This window comes from Tribolium madens, unplaced genomic scaffold (assembly GCF_015345945.1).
Source record: "Tribolium madens isolate multiple individuals breed KSU strain unplaced genomic scaffold, Tmad_KSU_1.1 Scaffold_91;HRSCAF=231;Tcas5.2_LG7, whole genome shotgun sequence".
NCBI lineage: Eukaryota > Metazoa > Arthropoda > Insecta > Coleoptera > Tenebrionidae > Tribolium > Tribolium madens.
Window position 1 is genome coordinate 12,609,148 of NW_025401063.1, and position 24,242 is coordinate 12,633,389.

The window sequence follows — 24,242 nt, forward strand, 5'->3', positions numbered from 1 at the left end:
GGTTAGGATAAAAGTACCCTAACTTTTTTCGCTGTTGGTTCTTGCCACATTCAGCTACAAAATTCTAAATTCCATAGTTTTTCACAAAAAAGAGATCTCTTGCATTTTTTCGATACAACTTACCGTTTTCGAGTAAAATCAGTTTACAATATGTGTTACAGACCATAAAGAGGGTACAAATTAAAAATTAAATTCATTTTACCATTTAAGAAGCCCGTGATTAAAAATTTCGATAATTGATCTTTGAATTCGTTCAGGTGTTTAAAGGTCATCAGCTGTACCAACTTTTGTATAGTTGGTACCAACAATATTTAAGACTCATTATAGAATAAGACGATTACCCCCCACGGTGGTTCATGGGGCTTGCGGTAGAAATGCGATAAACAAATTTGCATGTCTTAGGACATACACGTTTCAAGGGTTTGTAGGAAGAGATGGTCCGTAACAGAAATTTGTTTTTGGGCTTTCATCAAAAAAGAATGTAATATTTTTAAAAATTAATTTTAATATTTAGCTATATTTTGAGAATGTTTCTTTACAAATGAACTGATCTGCATTATCATTTTAATATCAAATTAATATATAAATTAAATTTATACCTGCAATAAATTAAAAGCCTACCACAAAAATTCCTGAATACCCCTCTTTTGTAAACCTTCAGGGTAGTACCACCAGCAGTGAAAAATTATACGTCAATTCCAAATATTCCTCGTTATAATTTTATCTATTCTGCAATAGTAGGAAAATCCCATTAAAAAAACGCAACTTTTTCAGGGGGTGTAGCTCACTTACATAATATTTTTTGATACAAGTTCATAGGAAACTTTTGTCTTAAAATTGAATATTCTATCACCTGTTTCAATTTGTAACAATAAAAACAGAACACTTTATACATATTAGATACATATGTGAAAAACAATATGATTTGCAGCAGTTATATTTTTACGAATCTATTTGTCCTTTGCCGAAAAAAAAAACTTTGTCTAGAAAATATACCTATACGAGTTTCATTTGGAAATTTATTTATTTAACTAAAGTCCCTTTAATTTGATTATGAAACTAGCCCTAAGTATTCTAAAATTTGTCTCACCAATAAGTTTGTTTGAGACTTTGCTTTGTATTTCTTTTGTCAGTAATATGCATTATAAGCTATTATAGTTCAAAAATTGATAATTGAGTTTTTAGATCGAGACCTGAACATCTCCTCATTTACCTGAGTACCCACCACCTGAGTACAGTAACAAACAGGAAATGACATCGAATTAGTTACTAGAAAATTTGCTGTGCTAAATTAATTTAGTTTTATTATTATATGATAACAAAATAATTTCATGCACGTTGGATTTATAAAGTTGTAAAAATGTATTCACATTTATATGCAACATCTTGGTGTAGTGATGAAGTGCAATTAAGTAACCAAGGAATAACGCAAATCCGTTTCTATGACCCATCACCATTTGATTAAAAGTCACAACTAATAACAAATCGATTTGATTCGTTTGAGCAGAATATTACGGCTGGTCAATACTCAATAAGCGCGAATGAAAAAAATCCTCTTCTCGGTAGTAGAGAATTTGTTTCACGGCGATGCCAACAATGAACCCCTCGTTGTGGGGCAAACTCTTGTAAAAACTCCGCCATTTTAATGGACTGCTATACACGGAAGATTGGCCATTACAGCTGATTAGTTGTTGAATGCAATTAACATGAATGCAAATACGCATAATGGTGGTATTGTTGTTCAACAACGAGCTAACAATGGCCGTGTTTCAAACCAATAGGGCATGAAGTAACCCTTGAAAATGGTTCGCCATTGGACGCCTCAAGCCAACCCCAGTTTTGTTGGATTAATTAGTTCCCTGTTTGTGCAGTTCAGCGTAATTTGATACGATGTTCCTTCATCATGAAATGCTCGTTTCAAGAACAAAAAATTTTTCATACATGACTTGGAGAGGAACTGTTGGCGAAGACGACACTATTCTTACATTAGGTATTTTCATAAACGACATAACGACATCGGAAACTATTAAAGGAAATTGAACTCTCGCCGACTAGTGGACAGAAAGTAGGTACAGCTTCTTTATTTCGTTCTGCGAATTTGACTCATAAACAATGCAAACACTCGTAGAGGCGATAAATCGAACATAACTTCTACGCGAAAACAGCAACTTTAATTTTTTCACACATTTATACGAATATAATCATTTGTGTTATGAGAACTGACCGTGTCTAGGTATATTTGCCTCTGAAAGACCACAACAGACATATTAGCAGAGGCAGACGCGTTTGCAGACAAGATATTGGCTTCTGACTTTGGTCTCAGGTGGGCGATGTTACTAAACTTGTCCCTTGACGATAACCTCATCTGTTTTCGAACCAGCAGAACCCTTCTTCGCACACACAAAATACGTAATAGTCGTCATTCAACGGTGGAATGTTACAAGTTGCATTGATTTTATTGCCAAAGACGTGACAAGAATCGTGTTAGTGATATCAACATCCATGAACCACGCATCGCCCGAAGGCAATGTTTAAGATTTTTTAATCATTAAACTGTCAAAGGGTTAACACTCACTCGGTACATGTTATTCTAGTAACATATTACATACAAGTATCTTTAATAATTCAAAATGAAATCATATTTTCGCAATATAATAAACCGTAATAATAATTCACAGAGTGAATATAAAGTATAGAACCAAGCGTTTTTTTTTTAATTATTTGCCTTCAGAAAATAATAATTAATGTAAATTAAAGTAATATAAAAAATGTGATCGTATTTTGAGAACGAAATTTTGTTTCGTTTTGGAATTATGCGATTTTTTTGTCTAAATTGCATTTTTCTAAAGAATGTTTTTGGAAAAAATTAAATATAATGTAGTTTGTTGTAATTCTTAGATCATAACCTTCATGAGAAAAATGTTATTATAATGAGTTGCCATTTAAAAAAATTAAAAAATTTGTAGAACTCAAAAACAAGAAAATTTCGCAAAATTGTATTCTTGCGAAAACATCATATTTTTATAGTATTTTGTCATTCATAAATTAGTTTTTCCAAAAAATAAATAGTTTAAGCAAAAACGTTTGGTTCCATACTTTTTATTCAACTGGTATGTAGTTTAATGTCTCTTGTTTATTTTAAAGTTAATAAAATTCTAAAGTTATAATGATTTTACCGGTAATATCTTACACATTATTTTTATTTACAAATAACACCTACAATTTCCATTTATTGGTAAAGGGAAAAAGATTTCTCAAAATTCTTGGGTATCAAAGATTTTTTGAATAAACATAATAATCCATTAAAAATACCTACCTTTTAAAGCCCACAGAACAAAAATCAAATTTATAAAATCTTAACTGAAAAAATTAACCTGTTTTTTGTTTTCTGTAAATGGAAACTCTCATTTAATAATATATTGCAAATATTTTACCGAATATTCTTTGATTTCATTAATTTATGGTATACGATTATCTTGTTTGGAATGGATGTCTAACTAACATGTAAAATTCTAGAGTTACAAAGGTCATTTTAGGAATTTTGTAAAATGAGACAATACATACAGCAACATAAATAAGTATATTTATATTTATTCATAAAATAACTACATAAATAGCATAACAATTAATTTAAAAAAATGGAAAAGATTATAAAAGTAAGACTTAATTATTTTATCCATGTAAACTCTTGTAAAAGTAATCTATAAAATTATAGTTATACTATACAGGCTGTTCGGTCCAAGTCGCCCCGGCCGATAACACCTAAACTTACATTATTTTTTCAAAAACTAAATTTTCAAATAATACTATTCATTCCTGGCTTTCTTAGAAAATGCATCAAATTTTTTTAGCACATCCGGTGTAGCCGGAAATGCTATCAAATTTAGTTTTTCAAATGGAACACCTATGTTTTTTTTTGCTCGAAACAATAATAATTGGCATGAAAAATACGGTAAACCACTATTTATTACATTTTACTTTACATAATGCCCTCAAAAAACAATTTAAATTTTTGAATTTTATTTCAAATTTTGCAACGTAGGCGGATTTTACTTGTTAAGGTATTCATGCAAAAAGCAATATGCTTGGATACCGTTTAATTGTTAGTTTGACAAAGCCTAATTCGTCAATAAATCTTATTGAGATCTTTAATAATGGATGATATTAATTACGACGAATTGATAGATCAGCTTGAAGTGTTTTTTAAGTGCAATAAAAATAGAGCGGAAGCTGAAAGACAGTATAGAGAAAAATACTCAAATAGAGTTCACACAAATCGTTGGAAATTTAGTAGAATTGAAAAACAACTGAGACGAACAGGTTCGCTTCTTAAAACTAAAAAACCTGCGGTTCTTAGTGAAGAACAAGAAAATAGAAATCTGAATGTTCTGTTATCAGTCGAAGAAAATCCAAGACTTCCATAAGAGAACTCGCTCATCATAACTGACAAATTAGATTTGTCAAACCAACAATTAAACTGTATCCAAGCATTTTTTTATTCACACCTTTCTTTTAAAATTAAAAATCAGGCTACGCGACCAATTTCCTTAAAAAATTCTAAGATTTAAGATGTTTTCTGATTGCATTGTGTTACGCAAAACGTAATAAATAGTGGTTTACCGTATCTTTCATGTCAATTATTATTGTTTCGAGGAAAAAAATAGGTGTTCCATTTGAAAAACTAAATTTGGTAGCATTTCCGGCAACACCGGATGTGCTAAAAAAAATTGATACATTTACTAACAAAGACAAGAATGAATATTATTATTTAAATATTTACTTTTTGAAAAAAAGAAGTAAGTTTAGGTGTTATCAGCCGGGGCGACTTGGACCGAACACTCTGTATATAGTCCACAAAATAAAATTCAATTTGAATTAGCAAAATTTATTAATTTTAATACAAGCATTTTTTTACACAAAATGTATTTGGATTTAGCTTTATTTACAAGAGCCTTCTTGTTGAAAAAAATATTTTATAAACCCTGTGTCCCAGCGAGTTGAAAAAGTCCATTAGTGACCTTTAAATGGTAAAATTTAAAAAAATGTATAGGACATTAATAGATACTAATCTAGTCCATCGCCTAAAATTATTTTCAACTATACAGCGTGTCTCAAAAAAAGTTACAATACAAACTTTTGTTTTTTTTAAATGAAACATCATATGTTTCTTAGCGTTTTTGGATGTAGATTTTTATGACAATGTTTTTAAGCTAAACTTTTATTGGTCGATTTTGCTTAGTTGCAACAAATGCTCAGATATTGATAGGCATTGTTGCTACAATTAATATTGAATGTTAAATATCTTTTCATTTATCAATTCCAGACATTAAACGTTTATTTTTTTAGATAGACAATTTATCAATCTATTAGATGCAAAAATAAAAAATAGGGTGTTCCAATTTTTTTAAGTTACTTAACTTTTAACAAACTTTTTAATTTATTAATCTTTACAAATGCGAAACACAAAAAAATTGCTACAGCTTTAAATTCTGTACTTTTACGTACTATTTTATTGAGTCCAGAAAATACTCATTTTAGGGACTCAAATGATTCCCTATTAAACAGCTGTTTTCGGGAGCGTATACAGAAAAATAATTTTTATATCAAGAATGTAGGTAGCTTAAATTAAAAAGTATATAAAGTTTGCATTTATGATGAACCTAATATTGGAAAGAGCAAAATACAAAGTCGACAATAATGTTTCAAGTTTGACCAACTCATTTTATCCTAATCCCACATTTGTTTCAAGCACAATGTTTTGACGCTAATGTTGTAGTATTGGCTAAAACCTAGTATATTTTTTTTAATTCAAGATAATTCAAATTCCTTTATTTCAAATTCACACTAAATAGTGATAAGTAAAGCCTAGCTCCCCTTGTAGGTTTTTTTTGTTTTTCTTGACTAATTTAAATGCAAACAAGCATTATTTTTACATCTTAGGTTTTTGGAAAGTCCTGTGGCCATTATAATATTCGCCTGGAGGCTGAGATCAAAACCTGATTAGCGCGCCAACACATTGTTTAGGTAGCCCAACAGAAGTGTGACAAATCGCCGTTCACAGTAGGATCCGCCCACACTCAAATAAATCGTTGACAGGATTATCTGCATGTTTATTGACTTAATAAAGTGGATTATTTATATCATTAGTCGCTCATCATGGGTGGTTCTCCTATCAGCGCATTATTCTCCCACTCGCAATCATTCCACCTATTCGAAGACGTCCGTCTTTTCAATTCGAGTGATTTGTTTGGGTCATTATCAAATATCGTTTAAGGACACAAAGGACACGTGCTGCTGGTCAGTTACGTCCCCGCCGAGAGAGAAATGCAATTCGGGGACAGTTTATTACATCACATTTCAATACATGATTTGTTACAGCGAAGCTGTCCATTGTCCTGGGGGCTGCGGTCCGAATTATTTCCCGTACATTTTATAGCAGTCGTAAAAAGTAACGATTCAGACGGTATACACCCTCGGAATATGTCCGGCTTCGCTCCAGACTATTTATTTCGGGGGTACAGACAAATGAATTTTCTCTAAACGATGCGGATTTACCACCGGTTAAGGGTGTTATGGGATAACCTTGAAAATAAAGGGGATGTCCGAAAGGTAATTGACAAGAGGGCGCGAAATTGAAAGCAAATTGCGAGAGGAACTGATTTATACAGAGGGCTTTATTGGATCTGGGTTTGGCCACTGCATGGAGCCGATATGCAGGTGTTAATTTTAATTAGTTCACCGCTTATTTGGCCAATTTATTGTTTAGTTACGATAAAATTTTATGCTTTGGATTTTTATGAGAGCAGGTACCTACTTTATATCAATTTTGCAATACGCAATTATATGTCTGCATTTTACCAGTGTATACAGGGGTGCGCCAGAACTCGCGCCCCAGAGAAAATTTTCAAGTAAGGTAACATACCATGAACATGAAAAAAATGTTTAAAAAATTCTATCTGTCAAAAAAAATTGCCATTTAATTTTTGACATTTGACATTTTTTATATCTATTTAATGATACTGAGGATCTAGTATATGTTTTTTTATAATTATTTAGTAAAAATACTAAAATTTTGACAATAAAAGCCGCAAACAACATTAAACAGAGTTTAATAAATTTAGGATACAGCTTCTTTTTTCCCTTCTAATAGCCTGAAGCAAAAAAAACTTGAAAAATTACTTTTCCTACAGAAATAATTTTTATAGACAGAATTTTTTTAACATTATTTCCATGTTCCTGGTATCTCACCTTCTTACATAGCATTTTTCTCTGCAGTGCGAGTTCTGGCGCGTATACAGTGAGCGACAAAATTATGGAATGATTTTATCAAAACCGAAAATATTTTGTTTTGGTAAAAATGCTTCAACAGGTCAATTTTCTTTTTAAAAAATACACAATTCTCAACTTGATTTAAAATACACTTTGGTTTTTGAATAATGACCAAAATATTAAATATTACACAGTTTTCGAAAAATAAATTATATACAAAAAGTGAAATAATATCAACAAAAAACAAATATATACAATTTTAAATCAAGTTGAGAATTTTGTATTTTTAAAAAGAAAATTGACATTTTCGAACTTTTTTGTCGAAACAAAATACAGGGCGATTCAGATAAGATAATGAGCCTGACGATCTGGCGATACAACCCAAAAAACAGATTTCATTTACGTTTTGATCTAATTTTAATTACGATTTGCATTTGCAATCCAAGTTATCTTATGTTGCTCTGATAGTGCTTTGACATGCAATTTATGATTTTTAAAAAAACTGTTTACCTACCTTTAATGTTTCATTGCTTCATACATTTTGTATTGGGTTTACACCGAAAAGACTTCTCTAATTTCTCTATCATTCCGCGAGAACTGAATGGCACTAATAATCGTTCTCTGAACTAATGTCAGAGCTATGTGTCAGAGTGACACCAAGATGATAACTTGGATTCAACTTGCAAATCCTAATTAAAATTGGATCAAAGGCGTAAATGAAATTTGTTTTTTGGGTTGCATCGCCAGATCGTCAGGCTCATTATCTTATCTGAATCGCCCTGTATTTTCAATTCTAATAAATAAGATTATTCCATAATTTTGTGGCTCACTATATATTTTTTTAACAAACATCTAATGATAGTTTGGTCTAGAATGCCTGCCATCAGCATAACACCCTGACAGAGACGTCATTACGGAGAGAGAGGCAATGCCCTCCCCCCCTGACAAAAATTGCCCCATCTAATTTTATTTAAATTACTGTTTGTTTTTATTTTTATATTGTTTATAAATGAATAAATTATATGCAGTTACATATGTGTTAAAATTATTATCTAGCATTATATTTATTAATTTTAAAAGCTTATTTGTGTGCTAATCAATTAATCATAAATTAACTTGCCCCCCCCTCAAAAAAATTTCAAATGACGCCCCTGCACCCTGATGAGATGGTGGATATGTTTTCTTCAAATGTTGTGTATTATTGAATATTTTCTGTTTATATAAGATGTGTGAAACAAAGATGCAGTTTTTGGTTTTGGTTTTGTAAAAAGGAAATTATGTCGAAATAATGCAAGGCCTTTCTCGAGCACATCGATTGCAAGATGACGGTTTATTTTCGCAGAATGCTAAAGGTATAATAGTTTGATGAATTATTTATAAACAATCGGTAATTGTGTATTCTATGTAATCTAAAAACGAAGCGCATGTTGCCCGTAATTCAAAGATAAACAAATTAAAAATCTCACTCGTCAATCACACCTTAAAATAAGAAATGTAAACAGCTTAGAGTTAAAAATGTTATAAACATTATAAAGCCAGAAAATTCTCACGAATTTATTCTTTAGTTATTGGGGGATCGCTAATGTTGACACAATACACATGTTCCTCGTCCCATCTGTGATGTCGAAAAGGTACTATTCCGATTAAAGTAAATTTATAAATAATATTTTATAGCTCGTAAAATTGAGATTTATTTTCCCGTAAAGAGCAACAAGCAACTATGTAAACCAGTAAAGTTTTATCTGTCAAATTGATGCATGCCAATCGGTACTTGACGTCTGATCATAGACAGACACTTTCACCACCCATCGTTTTTCACAAAAAGACTACGACAAGGATCGACTTCGCAATCGCGACACTGAACAATTTTAGTTCCAAGTGCGAACAGTTGATCACGAAGTTAATTAGTCCTCTTGAGGGCTATTTTTAATTTCAAAGCATATTCCCGACGCTTCTCACTCGCCTGAAAATTCATTTTATTTCTAGTTATATTGGTACAAATTTTTATTCGGGTGCGTATTAGTACGGTTTACTAAAGGCACATGTGTGGTGGCACCATTAATCTCGTCAGTCTGATTTATAAACGGCCTCGTTTGTCTCTCTCGCCAAAAATTACGGAAATTACAAGATCACTGAGTTGCTACTTTTACTATTGGTCATACTTCCTCCCTTCCTGGTTTTAACTTTGATTCATTACCATTGAAAAGTCACGCACCTTACCAAAGATGGCTTAAAAAATGGTACATACACACAGACTATTTATTGTTGGTATGCCATATACAGGAAGTTTTACATCATTTTACGCCTGCACCTGTAAGATGCAATTAATAATACATATTCCGATACAAACTCGATTACAAATTTTGAAAAATTGGATAATCTTTTCTAGTTTGTTCACCCTATCAAAAATTACAACGTTTTTAGTTAGTTAGTGAATAAGATAGATAAACTGGAATCATATTCATGCCGTCTCTTGATAGAACAAATGATAATTGTTTCTGAAAAACTCAATTTATGACTATTATTAATGAAACAGTGATTAGTTTGACAAATACTGTCATGGGTTTCCAAAAATTAAATAATTAAATGTATATTTTTTGTATCTAGTGTTTTGTGACTTGTGTATATTTGGGTGCGTACATATCATACCATATTAGGCGCAAGCCTCGTAAAGTTGTGTGTAGGTTACGTATTCCAAAAGACTGGGAAAAATGGATTCAAAAATGTAATGTAATGGTGTATGTATCTCATTTGTACATGTCTTAAAACATCAACGTCCATGTGGCCCTACCATTTATTAATATAAATCTAATAAAAAAATAGCAAAAGAAAAAACTTCCATACTTTATTTAACACGGTGCGAAGAAAAGTAAATAAAATAATGCACAATTGCACAATGCACAATAATTAAGCTAATTACATTAAATTTAATTAAATTGTTAATTGTTAAGGTTTTTTTTTTGCTAATTTACTTGGCAAAATTTAAAAGAGATATCTTCTGAACAGACTCAACATCGTTTTACCCAAATGTTTATTTTTACAACACTGAAGAAATACAATGAATATATCAATCTTCAGTAAGTATGTGTGTACCAGAAAAAGTATTTACCACTCCCGATGAGAACTCTTTCTATTAAAATTGTAATTTCTATTGTCTGTCATTTAGTCAATTATTATTTATTCCAAAATTAAGCAAACTTTGCTAAGTATACAGTTAAAATGAGCATATAACACATTACCATCCAGCATCCACATATACTCCAATATAAAATAAAACATGTTGCAATAATATATCAGATTCCGCCCATTTAAATCATCCCTCTCTTTTGACATAGTTTTATTTTTTTCTTGCGACCTTCTGATTTGGCATCCATTAAACACAGGAGCCACACGATATGTAACTCAGCTTCAGCTTTCAATAAAATAACAGAGAATCGGTCTATATTAATATATGTATAGTTGCAGTTCTAGTGGATAGTGCGGCGAGGGTAAAAGATTTATGCAGTAGGCAATAAATGCTGGTATTAGCAATCAAATCTAGGCGGCCATCATAAAGTCGAGGGTTCGTGCTCGTAAACATGTGTCCGCTTCCTATATTGACAAATTTCAAATTTCATATGAGAAAAGCCTGGACCCCATTAGACAGAGCCGGGCTCAGTGTCACCCTAACCACTATTCGTAGACAAATTTTTTTGATTTATATCTTCCCACCTTATTTTTTCCTTGTATAACACGTGTTATATCCACGAAAAGTTCGATTGTCTTTCGTCGATAAAGATATTGATATCAATGTTTGAATAAATCGGAATCTTTTCGAAAAGAGATGATACAAAGTAATGAAATCAAAACATGCTACTTCCACGCTGTCCATTCAACCCCCTCGACAAAATAACAATCTTTTTATCTTGACAAAAACAAATCTGAATATCTAGAGAATTCCCTCTATACATATATGACAAAATAAACATAAAAAAATATTATGTAGCACACGATTTAATAAAATTGTAGAAGCATTTTATATCTTTGACTTTTTTATCGGTATAACGTAATCTTGGAGTATATTTAATAACAAATGAGGGGTGATTGTACATTGAGGGTATTATTGGTACGATAATCGGATCAGCTTAGGGTGCCTAATATAATTAAAAATATATTGGGTTGCATCCCCCAAGGATTGGTCAGTTATTAAAATTATGTCGCCTTTATTAAAACTGTTTCAGCCATTAATCCTTTAACATATTTATGACGTTTTTTAACTTAAATTCAGTATTTTCTACCTAAATGAGAATCACGCTGTTGCATAAAATTGATAGTGATTTGTTTTAAACTCTGTCTATATTTGCTTGAATTTTATGGTTTTGACTTAGCAAACTAGTTTATGAGGAATTTAATGAGGGTGGATGTGACGCTATTGTTACCAAAGCGACCAGCTGGCCGTTGAAGCGACCTCAAAGGAAACAAATTTTTAACTGCCTCTATATCACACCATAACATTCAGGCAAATATAGACAGACTTTACAAGGGAGGTAAGTGTACCTTTTTCTCTCACAGATAGAAGTTACCACGTAGGGAGGAAAAGACACTTTCTTTCAGGGTGTTTACGGTCTTGAGGTTGAAATTTAAAAGAGATGATATTCACGGTAGAAGAAAACTAATACGCTATATGAAACAAGAATTCACGATGTTAAAGGAAATGATTCATTTTACAGTATTTGTTTCAGAACTGCTGCTTCGGCTGCGACAATGGCCATTAGTATCATTACCTTGTGTTTCACCGTAAATTATAATCACGACAACCAATTTATTATTTTAATATTTTGCCATACATGTTCATAAATTTGTAGAAAAATTAAGAAAAACGAATCAAACCTATTGGAAACCAATTACTAAAAGAGATTAAACAGAAGATCTTCGAATTTTGATAAAAACTAAAGTAAAAGCAAATCAAATGATGACAGTGTCAAAACTATGAAGTGACTTTTCTCTTTCTTTGTCACGGATACGATTTTTTAATCTGTTGCAACAATTCAATTTTAAGTGAACAAGGAAATAATTCCAGTGACCCTCAAACCGTGTATCAATATTTTGGAGTTAAATAACATTCTTGATAATCACAATTGTGTGAGTTTTTTTCTCGGTTACAGTATTTCTGAACTCTTCTATTACTAGGTCAATTTTCAACTCCAAGACTGTAAACACCCTGTATACATAGGTATAATTTTTTCTATTCAACAAGGAAAACTTTACAACTAACAATTCACATTACATAAATATTTGATAAATTTGATGGTGTTGATAGTTACTAATATAGAGCTGATCTGATTGATGTTTCTGTAACAATTCGTCGCTAACAAGACAAACGGGGGTATCCCAAGATACAGCATGTTTCAGAATGAAGTTTTGAAGTTTTCTGTTAAATGTTATAAGATGTTCGAGATTTTTAAGGAAGTATATGTCACCTATAACGCGCACTCTCGACACAGTAGTTACGCCACTTCGGAATATCCTAGATTACCCGAATTCGAATAGCTTATTAGCAGGTGTAACTAAAGAATGCCAATTTTCGAGTTACGGCGCCCGTTCGTTTTGTTAGCGATGAGTTATGAAACCGATAAAATTTAACTAACGATAAATCGATTCAGAACATATTTGTTACCTAGTTATTTAAAAACAAGTTAGTTGTAAAAACTGTTAATAATAAAGACATTTTATACTTTTCTTCCGGAAAAATTAAACTAAAATATAAATTGTGAATCTAAATTATGTAGGTATAAGACCATTCATTTTGTAACTCCTATTTATGAATGAGTTCCTATTAGTAGGTAAACGATTTTACAATCATCCATTAATAAAACGTTTGTACATGAAAGCTACTACAAATAAACAATAAAAGTTTGTATAGAAAATCGTTTATTAGTAACTCCAGTTACCACCAACCCTTTATTAATCAAAGATGACATTAAAAAAACTTGTCATAAACACAAATTTGATTTATTTATTATTTAAAATTAAATCTATATTGACATCGAAAGTAAGACGTTTAATGGATATGTAAAGTTTGTCTATCAGTTTAAATAAAAAAACTTTCATACCACCCGACAAAAATTTGCCACTCGTCTTTCCTGGCTTGAATTTTATTCTGTCCTAATGGTTAAAATTTCTCACTAGTTGATAGAAGCAGAATATGAATACTTTTTGGACAAAACGTAAAAGAATTAGTAAACAGGCAAAGCTTAACTTAAAAGCAATTTCGCAAAACTACAAAAAGCTGAGAATTGCAACCTTTTGCAGTCTGGAACGTGAATTAAAACTGACACTGAAACAATGGGAACAATCGACATTTTTTGGTAGCGTGTTTCGGTGTTAATGGAACTGTCGACTTTGCAATTGGGCGACGACCATGACCTATGAGAGCCTCTTGTGTGCATACATGATGAGAAAACGCTCGTAAAACTAAAACTGCAGCTCTAATTAGGTACTTTTTAATACATTACAAATTGATTTTTATGACCATCTTCTCAAAAACTTGCTTGTAACTTAATCGTTATTATGTTGTGACAAGAAAATGAATACCTATGTGTTCAAAAAGCTTAGCCAAAAAGCTTAAAAAAGTAGAACTTACACGAGTGATGCGCCGGTAGCAAAAACTTTGGCTCGTTATCGTGCTACTTAGCGCAAAATAGTGCGTTTCAATTAAAATTTAATTAGGATCGACTAAACGATTTACAAGCAAGAAATTACAACGTTGTACTTTAATAACCTTATTCCGTGGCAAAATGATGTGATTAAGTCGTTTACTAATAAAAGTGCGTTTTTTCGAGACGAATCGGAAAAAACCAGTTTGCAACAAATGAGATTGTTAATTATGTTCGAGTTTTGTGTTTAAGAGAGCCGACTGTAATTATTTCGAAAAAATCTCATTAACATTATTACTTTAGAAAGGCATAATAAACCTTCTCATGTAACGATTCATCAGATGGTTTTAATTTAGCCAACCAAGTGATAGTTTTTACTCGGTTAAAACCACAGTCATGTCGCTATTAATCTTCCATCGGAAAAACGTTTTATAACGAGAAATTATTCATTCGAGAAAAGTGGAGATTTTTTCGTCTGGGTTGGTAAGATGCATCGTAAATTTTATGCACGTAGGGTAACCTTTTTATAGTTAATTAGGTTTTGTCTTAAAGAGAGAATGGTACTAAATGTATAATGATGTACTTCTTCTGATAAATTTTATGTTTGAAAAATACTTAAACAAACGCATAAGAAAACTATAAAATTTACTACTTCCAGCAGTTGACTAGAACCTGAACTTCTTTCTTTGTTTAAATAACCAAAATACTCACTTCTCATTTGACCCAAACTACAGCAAATTCAATAAAATGTATTCCAATCATTTTTATCCAACTCCGCCACAATAGATTTCTGAATAACAAGACGTGAGTATTGATTTTATTGGAAACAGCGTGTATAATGAAAACACTCTGTATACACCACCAGTATTACGTCGATTTCATGCTCCATCGATAAATTTACGATTACTCATTAATTTCATGACAGAAAATTCGTTTACTTCTTCCTTATGACTTGTATACAAATCACCACTTCATTCATGTTTACTACGAGTATACTCGTATTATTTACCTAATTGGTTGATTAGTTTATAGTTTATGAAAAGTCATTACTCATTCCGCAAAAGGAATCCATCAAACAGATGTAAGTAAGAAAATTACATGCGATAAGATTTAAAAATTGGAATTTTCTTTAAAAAGATGAGGAGCAAGAATAATAATTAGTAGGTATGTTATTAACTTGCTTGATTTTTTTTCTTATTTCACATTTTCAGACAATTTTAATCTGTTTTTTTACCAACAAATTGCGCTTTTGTAAAAAAATGTTATAAAAGCAAATATTAAAAGTGTCATCAGCTTCCTATAGATCGTCGCCTCCAGATTTTATCAGTCGTGCAAACAAATATCAAGGAAGTAAAACACAAAGTCTTTACGAAACCGAATTAGTGACATGTTAGTTTTAAGTTCGAGCAAACATAATCTCCATTGTGCTGCTAGCTCGGTTGTTGTCTTAGAAAAAATAGGTTAAAAATGCAACAATGCCTCGACGAGTTATTAGGCGGAATAATACTGACATCCTGCTCTAAAAAGATGCATTGAATAACATCGTTCATAATTTTTATTATAAGAAATTTGATTGACAGTGGCCCCTTTCGAAAATAATACCCTCTACTCGCCGCACAAAAGCCAACCACAATAGTCTCCATGTTTACGAATCACATTTATAATTATAGAATTTTATAATAACGCTCGTTTTTCTCTCATAACTCCTAGCCAATCTCTAATTAAAAAAGAGGCTGCAGTCTCCTCTCCATTGACAAGAGGAAGAAGTGAAATATGCAACGGGTCGAAACAGCAGCTGCTTATTACAACTAGGAGGACTTGATGAAATACAATACCCTGCAAGTTTTTATTGGACGATAAAGGAGGAAGAGCGATTTTTACGCAATACTTTGAGAGGCATAAACACTTTTATTGCAACATATTAAGGGAGAAGAGCTGAATCAAACTTAATAGCTAGTCTTATGTGCCATTAGTTGGAGAAAATGCATCGTGCTTTATGCTGTAATAGACACAACTCCGCAGAAGCGTTCTTTGTTTGAGTGCTGCTTGATGGATCGGTACGATGCGAATACGCGAATTGTGACTATAACTTCGTCGTTTCGCGTGGATGTAATGAATCCCATTAATTTTATACAACGATACTAAATATTTTATCTATAGCTAACGGGATGAAGCCGTATTTCGTTAATGGAGGCTTCTGTGGTAGCGATTTAGAGCCCGATGTTAAAATGCGCATTTTATGCACTTTATACAACAGAAATAATTTCTAATGAAATTTGTATTTTATACATTCGTCTATAAATGCTCTTATAACATAGAAAAGATATCAAGATATTAGAAAAGCTAATATAAATTTTTATGAGGCAGTAACGGGAACAGAAAACTTGATTAAGGACACACAGAAAAATATACTATAATAATATTATGTACTATTATTATTTATACAGGGTGATTCAAAAGTGTCGGACCAACTCACGACTTTCAGTTAAGCATACAAATGAAATCCGATTTTTCAAAAAAAAATTAGCCAATTTTTTTAGAAAAGGAAGTAACACAACCCACTTGTTTTTAACGTTAAATAGAATAATTTAATATTTTCTAGGTTTAAAAAGATGTACAATAAAACAAGTAAGGTTTAGACTTCCAAACCCTAGGTTTTTTAGAAAACATATTAAAAGCTCTACAGTGTAAAGTCTACACAATAAAGTAATAACATACAGGGTGTTTCATTTGAAAAAATAATCAAGTTACTTGATATTTTTCGAATGTCAACACTCTGTAGTAATTGTAACAGACTGATTAAATTTCAACCATAATAATTTAGGACCAGACTCAGTAAAAATTGTTGCAATTGTTTTTATCCACACTTTCTTTTAAGCAAAACCGCGATTTTTCAAAAATGGCACTTTTTTTTCATAAAATTGCCCATAAATGATAAACGCAACATATAGATGCATATAACCTAATATGGATTTTCTTGGAACCAAAAGCTCTTTCAAATAAGCGTATAATACACCGGGTATTCCATAAGAAAAATATAACTTTGTTGCGCCACCCTATACAAGCTGCGCCAGAATTCGCGCCCAAAAAAAAATTTCAAGTAAGACAAGATAATAGGAGCATGGAAAAAAATGTTTTTCTAATTTGCGTTTATAACACGTTTATTAACGTCTCCAGTAGGAGTCGTTTATGGCTATCTATAAAAGCACACTGTACTTTAATGAATTTAGGGTTATTTAGTTTTTGTATACCGCTTTTGACTTGTCAGGTAACAAATTTTGCGTTGTTGCTTCGGCAGTTTCGCGAATTTCGGGCGGAGTGCAAACTAAATTCTGTTGGCTCATGTTTTATTTATTATTATTATGTTGCAACACTAATAACTAATAATTTGTAAATTTTATTTTTAATGACAGACGGCAGAAATGATTAAAAAAATCAGGTGGGAGCCGAGTGTTACCAACCGATACCAACTAACACAAAATTCTCTAGACGACAAAAATATATTTTTTTTAATTAAAATAAGAAAAAAGAGGGCAAAATATAGAGAGAAATAGAGAGAAAAAATAGCATAAAATACTCGTTTTATAATGGCATTGGCGCACTCATCCCACAGTAACTTGGGATTCGTGCGCCAAATCAACACTTATAAAACTTGTTCTTTAATATCCTATTAAAAAATTCTATCTGTCAAAAAATTTTGACATTTATTTTTTGACATTTGACATTTTTTGATGTCTATTTAATGATACTGATGATCTTGTATATGTTTTTTTTACAATTATTTATTTAGTAAAGGTCCAAAAATTTTCCCAACGAAAGCCACAAATAACATTGAACAGAGTTACAATTTAGGATACAGCTTCTTTGTTTCTCTTCTCCAGTTCTAATAGACTGTAGCAAAAAAAACTTGGAAAATTATTTTTACAACAGAAATAAATAGTCAAAGTGCACCCTGTATACGAATCATGACGAATATATTTTTGGATTATAGAAAAAATGAATGTTTTTATCGTCAAAAAATAACGCATTTCTTTATCTTCTTTACTATCAGAGTAATCGAAGAAATACGGAGCTCTGGGACAGCCTGTATGTTAAAAAAAAATCTGTTAACTAGCTCTGATCTCTGATAGGTATTACTTTTTAAATCCATTTTTCTAATTTTGAATTTTTAACTTTTCTAATTGAGTTTTCAACAAAAGATAGAAGTATACTTACATTTTAATGCTAAATTCTAACTTTAGTAAATGCTTTATAATGTTTTCATTTTTTACATTTTATTGGGATTTTTGTTTCTCATCTACAAAATATATACAGGTCGCTAAAAAGTATGGATCTAGCTAAATATTTTCAGAATGGTTTCAGGGGTTCATTCAAAACATCACAGCTCTTGAACCCTTTGCGATAAGTGAATATTTTTTTTTTGCATTCGATAACCAATGGTTCGAAGAGTTTTCTAGAATTTTGTCAACTGTCAAATTGCAAGGCTAGTATGATTTTTTGAAAAGGATCATTAACAAACAGCTATAACTCAGTTTTTTCAAATGAAATGACTCTATTTTCTCAACGGCAATCAAAAGTATATCAATTTATAGAAGGACTTTTATCAACATGTTCTATACCTATCTTTTTCAGTTTTTGAAATAATCACAAAAAACATGTTAATGTTTTTATTTTTATAGTTAATCACGTAGGCTTTGGAAAAATACATTAAAAATAATGTGAAAAAGAGGCACAACATCATACATCGAGCAAACTGCAGACCGGTTTCGCCCTTTTGGGGCTCATCAGTGCAGTGTAGCTCGATGTGTGATGTGGCCTCGGGAGTCTTAAAGCGACTACGCCGGTGAAGATGAGACAGTGGTAGCGCAGAGCGCCACCTGTCGGTGTGTGGAGAATCCAGACCTCTAAACACCGGGGGCTGGGAATTTGCAAAGCAAATCTCCCAAAAACGCCCACCGGGAGAGGTAAACCGACATCAGCCAAAACAGCTACTCCTCGGGCAAATAGTAGCTGTTTTGGCTGATGTCGGTTTACCTCTCCCGGTGGGCGTTTTTGGGAGATTTGCTTTGCAAATTCCCAGCCCCCGGTGTTTAGAGGTCTGGATTCTCCACACACCGACAGGTGGCGCTCTGCGCTACCACTGTCTCATCTAATAAAAATAATAATTAATACAGATGTTCGATATGTTTACCATTTTCAAACAGTCCAAAACTCGATGGTGAACTAATTTGAGTGGCTTCCATTATTTCATTTGGTTGAAGATTATTAAATGCCGCCTCAATCCTTGCCTCAATTCTTCGCAATTCCGGATGGGTGTTGTGTAGACTAAAAATCTTTAATACGTATTGATCATTTTCCAAAGCCTACGTGATTTACTATAAGAATAAAAAACAAAAACACGTTTTTCGTGTTTATTTCACAAACTTTAAGAGATGGATATAGGACATGTTGATAAAAGTCCTTCTACAAATCGATGTACTTTCGATTGCCGTTGAGAAAATGGGGTCATTTTATTTGAAAAAACTGAGTTATAGCTGTTTGTTAAATATCATTTTCAAAAAAATCATATAAGCTTTGCAATTTGACAGTTGTCAATTTTAAAAATTTTAGGAAACTCTTCGAGCCTTTGGTTATCGAATGCAAGAAAAATTATTCACTTATCGCAAACGGTTCAAGAGCTGTGATGTTTTTAATAAACCTCTGCAAATAAAAATTTTGACCAAAAAATTGACATATGTCAAAAACTATGATAGATAAGTACTAACAACTAGGTACATTTTACTCAGTTTGAAGAGGAGAATTCAAAAATGCAATAAAAATAAGTGGTTACTATTTAAAATTTTAAAGTTGGCGCCAATTTCTCGTATTTCCGGAAGTTCAGCCATTTTGAAAATAATTTAATTGAACTTAGACTGGTCGATTTGAGTTGTGTACAAAATTTCAAATTTCTATCTGCATTAGAAGTTAAAGAGTTCCTAATATAGGCCCTAAAAGAATCACCTTGTATAAAGACAAATTCCAAGGCTAAAAAAAATTCCATTTATCAAAATTTAATTAGTTCAATATAGTTTTTTTTATAAGGTATGCATGTGTTACATCACAGAACTCAGAAAAAAATGCTCTTTTTAAAAATATTAAATTTGACCCTTCGTCACATTAAAAAAAAATCTAGTTAGCCTTGTATCCCTAGAACAAATGGCGATAGAAGTTTGATAAACATATGAGGCGATGGAATTTAAATATGTACTTTTAAGCATATACCAAATTTCAATAAGTTTTGATGAATAGTTTTTATAATATTTAACTGTATCCATACTTTTTAACGACCCTGTATAGCAATAAAGGATCTAGATATTTTACTACCATAGGTTGAGAAAAATCCTTTTTTATAAAAGCGCTCTTATAAAATTAACAGATTTTTTCGTGATGTTGGGCTAACAGTATAGAAATACCGGCTAACTGACCTATGCCGTCTACGATCCAATTTAAAAGATTACAATCTTGACTGAAAAGCCATACCATTGATAAACAAAATTATCCTCTGACCAGTTTTCTTCCAACACATCGTCTAACAGCTGTCTTTCACCTAATTATGATTTACTCCTCTAATTATAGGTGTCCAAGTCGTAATTTGTTAATATAACTGCAAACTTGGAGAGAACCAGTCCAGTAATGATTAGTAATAACGATTAATAAGTCTCAGAATTAAATTTAATAACACCTTGTCAGTCTCGGATTTATGTCCGGTTTAAAACCGACGATAATTAAAAAATCGGAATGCAGTTGCGTTACCGTTACGGATCACAGATTCGATTGCTTACGTAAAGCAGCAGTGATAAAGCGTAAACTTTTGTAAAAAGCGTGTGAATATACAGTGTTGCAAAATCATAAAAGGGTTTAATATCACAATCAGCAGCTCTACATAAACTGTTATTTGAAGTATAGAAAATTTGAACAGACTTAATAACCGGTTTCGAGTTCTCCTAATAAATTTGAACAGGTTGTTAACTGCGTCGGCCAATTTGACTTTGTTTTTAATACGTATATTGCATTGCTGTCCTGAGAAATTTCTTCGGTAAGAAGATGCAAATCTCCACTCTTGTAAAAATATGATAATTAATCACAGAACTGTGATGATCATTTATTAAATTTTCTACGCTAATCAACGGATGCGACGCACTCGAAGAATTTTTAACGCAATACATATGTTCGCCGGGATGCTGTGGGCAGGTCTGACCATCAGTAACTATAATAAATTAGTCATATTACTAGCGATAATTGCTAGATCGACAATTTCCCAAGCACTACATCAAACATGATGAAATAATTATAGGGTCCACGAATTAAGTCCAGACACAGTTTCAGAGAAAGAGTATAGAAGCAAGCAGAGAATTTGTTTTATCATTATTTTTTTGCAAAAATAAGCCATAACAGAATTCTAGTTTTCTCAAAAAAATTCAACAAAAAAATTGACAGAAAAGTCACAATTTCTACAACTAAGCGGTGTTAAATCTTTTGTACATATAGTTTGGAGCTGTTCTTTAGGTTCCATTTCTAAAATTAATGGCAAGATGTTTTATGTGCAAGGGCATCCTGTACATACATAGGTACTTACATACCTTTCAGACATTACTTAGGTTTATCAAATGCAGCGCGCTGTATACAGGGTGATTCTTAAATAGACCGACAAAATTTTATCAGAGCTTCCCAAGGATAAGCGAAGATTAACTGTACCCTTTTTACGTTTATATCTTTTAGGGGCGAAACCCCCTTGATCCGTGCCACTTACGGCGTTTATGAATTGTTGCAATGATCAAGTACATTTTCATTACGTTAATACCGTGGTTTCCACTACCTGTGCTAATACTATTTACAAACACATCAGTGGCGTACGCTTTACCACAAAAATAACTTTCATAAATTTTATTTGGAGAACGATTAAACAAAGAATTTTTTTCATATTTGTTCCAGCATGTACACATTTGATTCTACCAAGGATAAAATTTTGTCGGTCTATTTAAGAATCACCCTGTATAAAAATTATGCCATGACGAGCTCCATCTTCTAACTAAATAAATCTGTTATTGATGGATCAAGCTTAAAATAAAATTAAACACATTACTTACTTTAAAATAAAAGAAGAAAATAAAGTTCAGAATTAGAATTAAACAAAAATTGGTATCAATTTGTTTCTTTGCTATAGGACCTCGTCCTAGAATTTAAAACTTCTATTTTATATTTCAGTAATTTTGATGTGTAATTTTTGTTACATACTCTTATTATTATTCATTCTATCTATTTCTGTTTTTCTGAATACAAAATAACTCTTTAATTGGAACTAAATTCAAAAACATTCAAGTGGTATCAAGTAGGAATTTAAAATTTATACTAATGCTCTTCTATACAATTTTAGACTGCAAAACGAGGCATTGTGCAACCTTGCCGAACATAAATCAGAATATTCAGCGAGAGTTTTATAGTTGTGTAAGTGCCTCAACTATATTTTATGACTGCTACTTAATTTTTAATTATAATATAAACCGTGTCTTCTTGGACTTTGTCAGTGTATTACATATATTATTTTAAAGAAGCTAATCACAAACATTAATCATACAAGCATAAAATATGGGACAACAACATAATAAAGTGGTAAATAAGCAAGTTGTAATGACTTTTGTAATTATAGCTTGTCTTAATCTGGTAATATATAACAGCAGTTCCGGAAGTAGTTAACACATCTTTAAAACTTCGAGCTCTATGAGATGATATTTTGGACGAGATCATTTTTGAAAAATGATGTGTGTAATCGTTGGAAGCGGATTTTTCCCGTTCATTTTCATTTGCATGGCGTGAAGGCCGTTGCAGCCCACTCATCTTAAGAATTTTAATTGGCTTTTGAGCTTCTGAATGTTCCCAATAATAAAAACCCCGATTACAAAGCAACAAATTACGTCGGACCTAAATCGTTTAGACAGAAATGATCTATAAGCAAATAGCACGCGACAACCCACCGGGTTTTCAGCAATTTCAATATTTGCCTTGGAAGGAGTAGTGCTGATAATTACCAGTCAACAAGGACTCGCTGATTCATGGCTCCATTATCATACCAATTAAATGCCTGAGTAAACATGCATCGAGCGCTATCTCGGGATAAGTTCTGTCATCCTGTAAGCTTTTAATGGTCGTTCGAAAAATAGCGAATAAAATAATTAAAAGACCATAAAATGCAAATAATTAAGTCCGCCGTAAACCGGCAAATAAAACAAATTGTTTGTTATTGATAACGTCGAGACTAATTGACAATTAATGGTGATATCAATGCCGTAATAATGGAAAACCTCTTTGTCGTTAATTAATTTCAATCGGTTTATCTCCAAGCTCTGTCATTAAGGGATATCTCTAGTTAAAATTTAATTTTTTTCCGACTACCAGCTCTTCTGTTAACAGAAGCTTCCTGGCGAGGTGCAGAATGATGTGAACGTCTCGAAATTATCACATTTCCCTGGCTTGTATTACAATTTGACGTTTAAATGGGGAATTTATCATTCGTTTAACTGAGTGCCGACAGATTGGCTTGAGGGTGCTATTTTTATGTGTGTTATGTAATATAAACTCTCAACGGCAGGAGAATGACTCTGAACAGATGATTCCGCATCTTACGCTCATACACATGAGAAAAACACTAAAAATTGGAAACATTTAATCCATTTTAAAAGATTTTCATCTTTTTTCAAAAAAAAATTAATTGTACGGGTATAAGGAATAAGTCTAACAAAAATAAAAATTATGTGTGCCTTGTTCGCACATAATATTTATTTTTTGATTCTTCTCTGTAAAAAGAGTACATTATTAGATTATTCTTTCTGTAACTATTCACTATTCATCGATACTGCAGGATCGATGTCAATAGAAAAATCTGCTTATAATTTAGGATATAGTTTTGATTGTAATAACTTTATACTTATTTGTTAGGTCTACACTCTACATGTCTCCACTGTGAAGTAGTATTTTACTCTCTTTGGTCCATTTTACAAAACTATTTTGAACCTGCTAATTTGAGTAATTTAACCAAAACAAAAACAAAAAGCACACATTTGCCATTTGAAAACTGAGTAATAATTCTATTTAAAGTAGCATTGATTTTTATCTGAAGTTGTCTCGATGCGTGAGAAACCCCAGAAGAAAAATTGATGTGAAAGGAAATTCACGACAAAGTGTTGTGACATAATCAAGGTCTATCTTGTTAAAGTACTTTATGTCCAGATTAACACGCGGGATATTTACAAGGCAACTTTAATAATAAAAAGACAACATTTTTGCTCTTCTTGATATGTATTA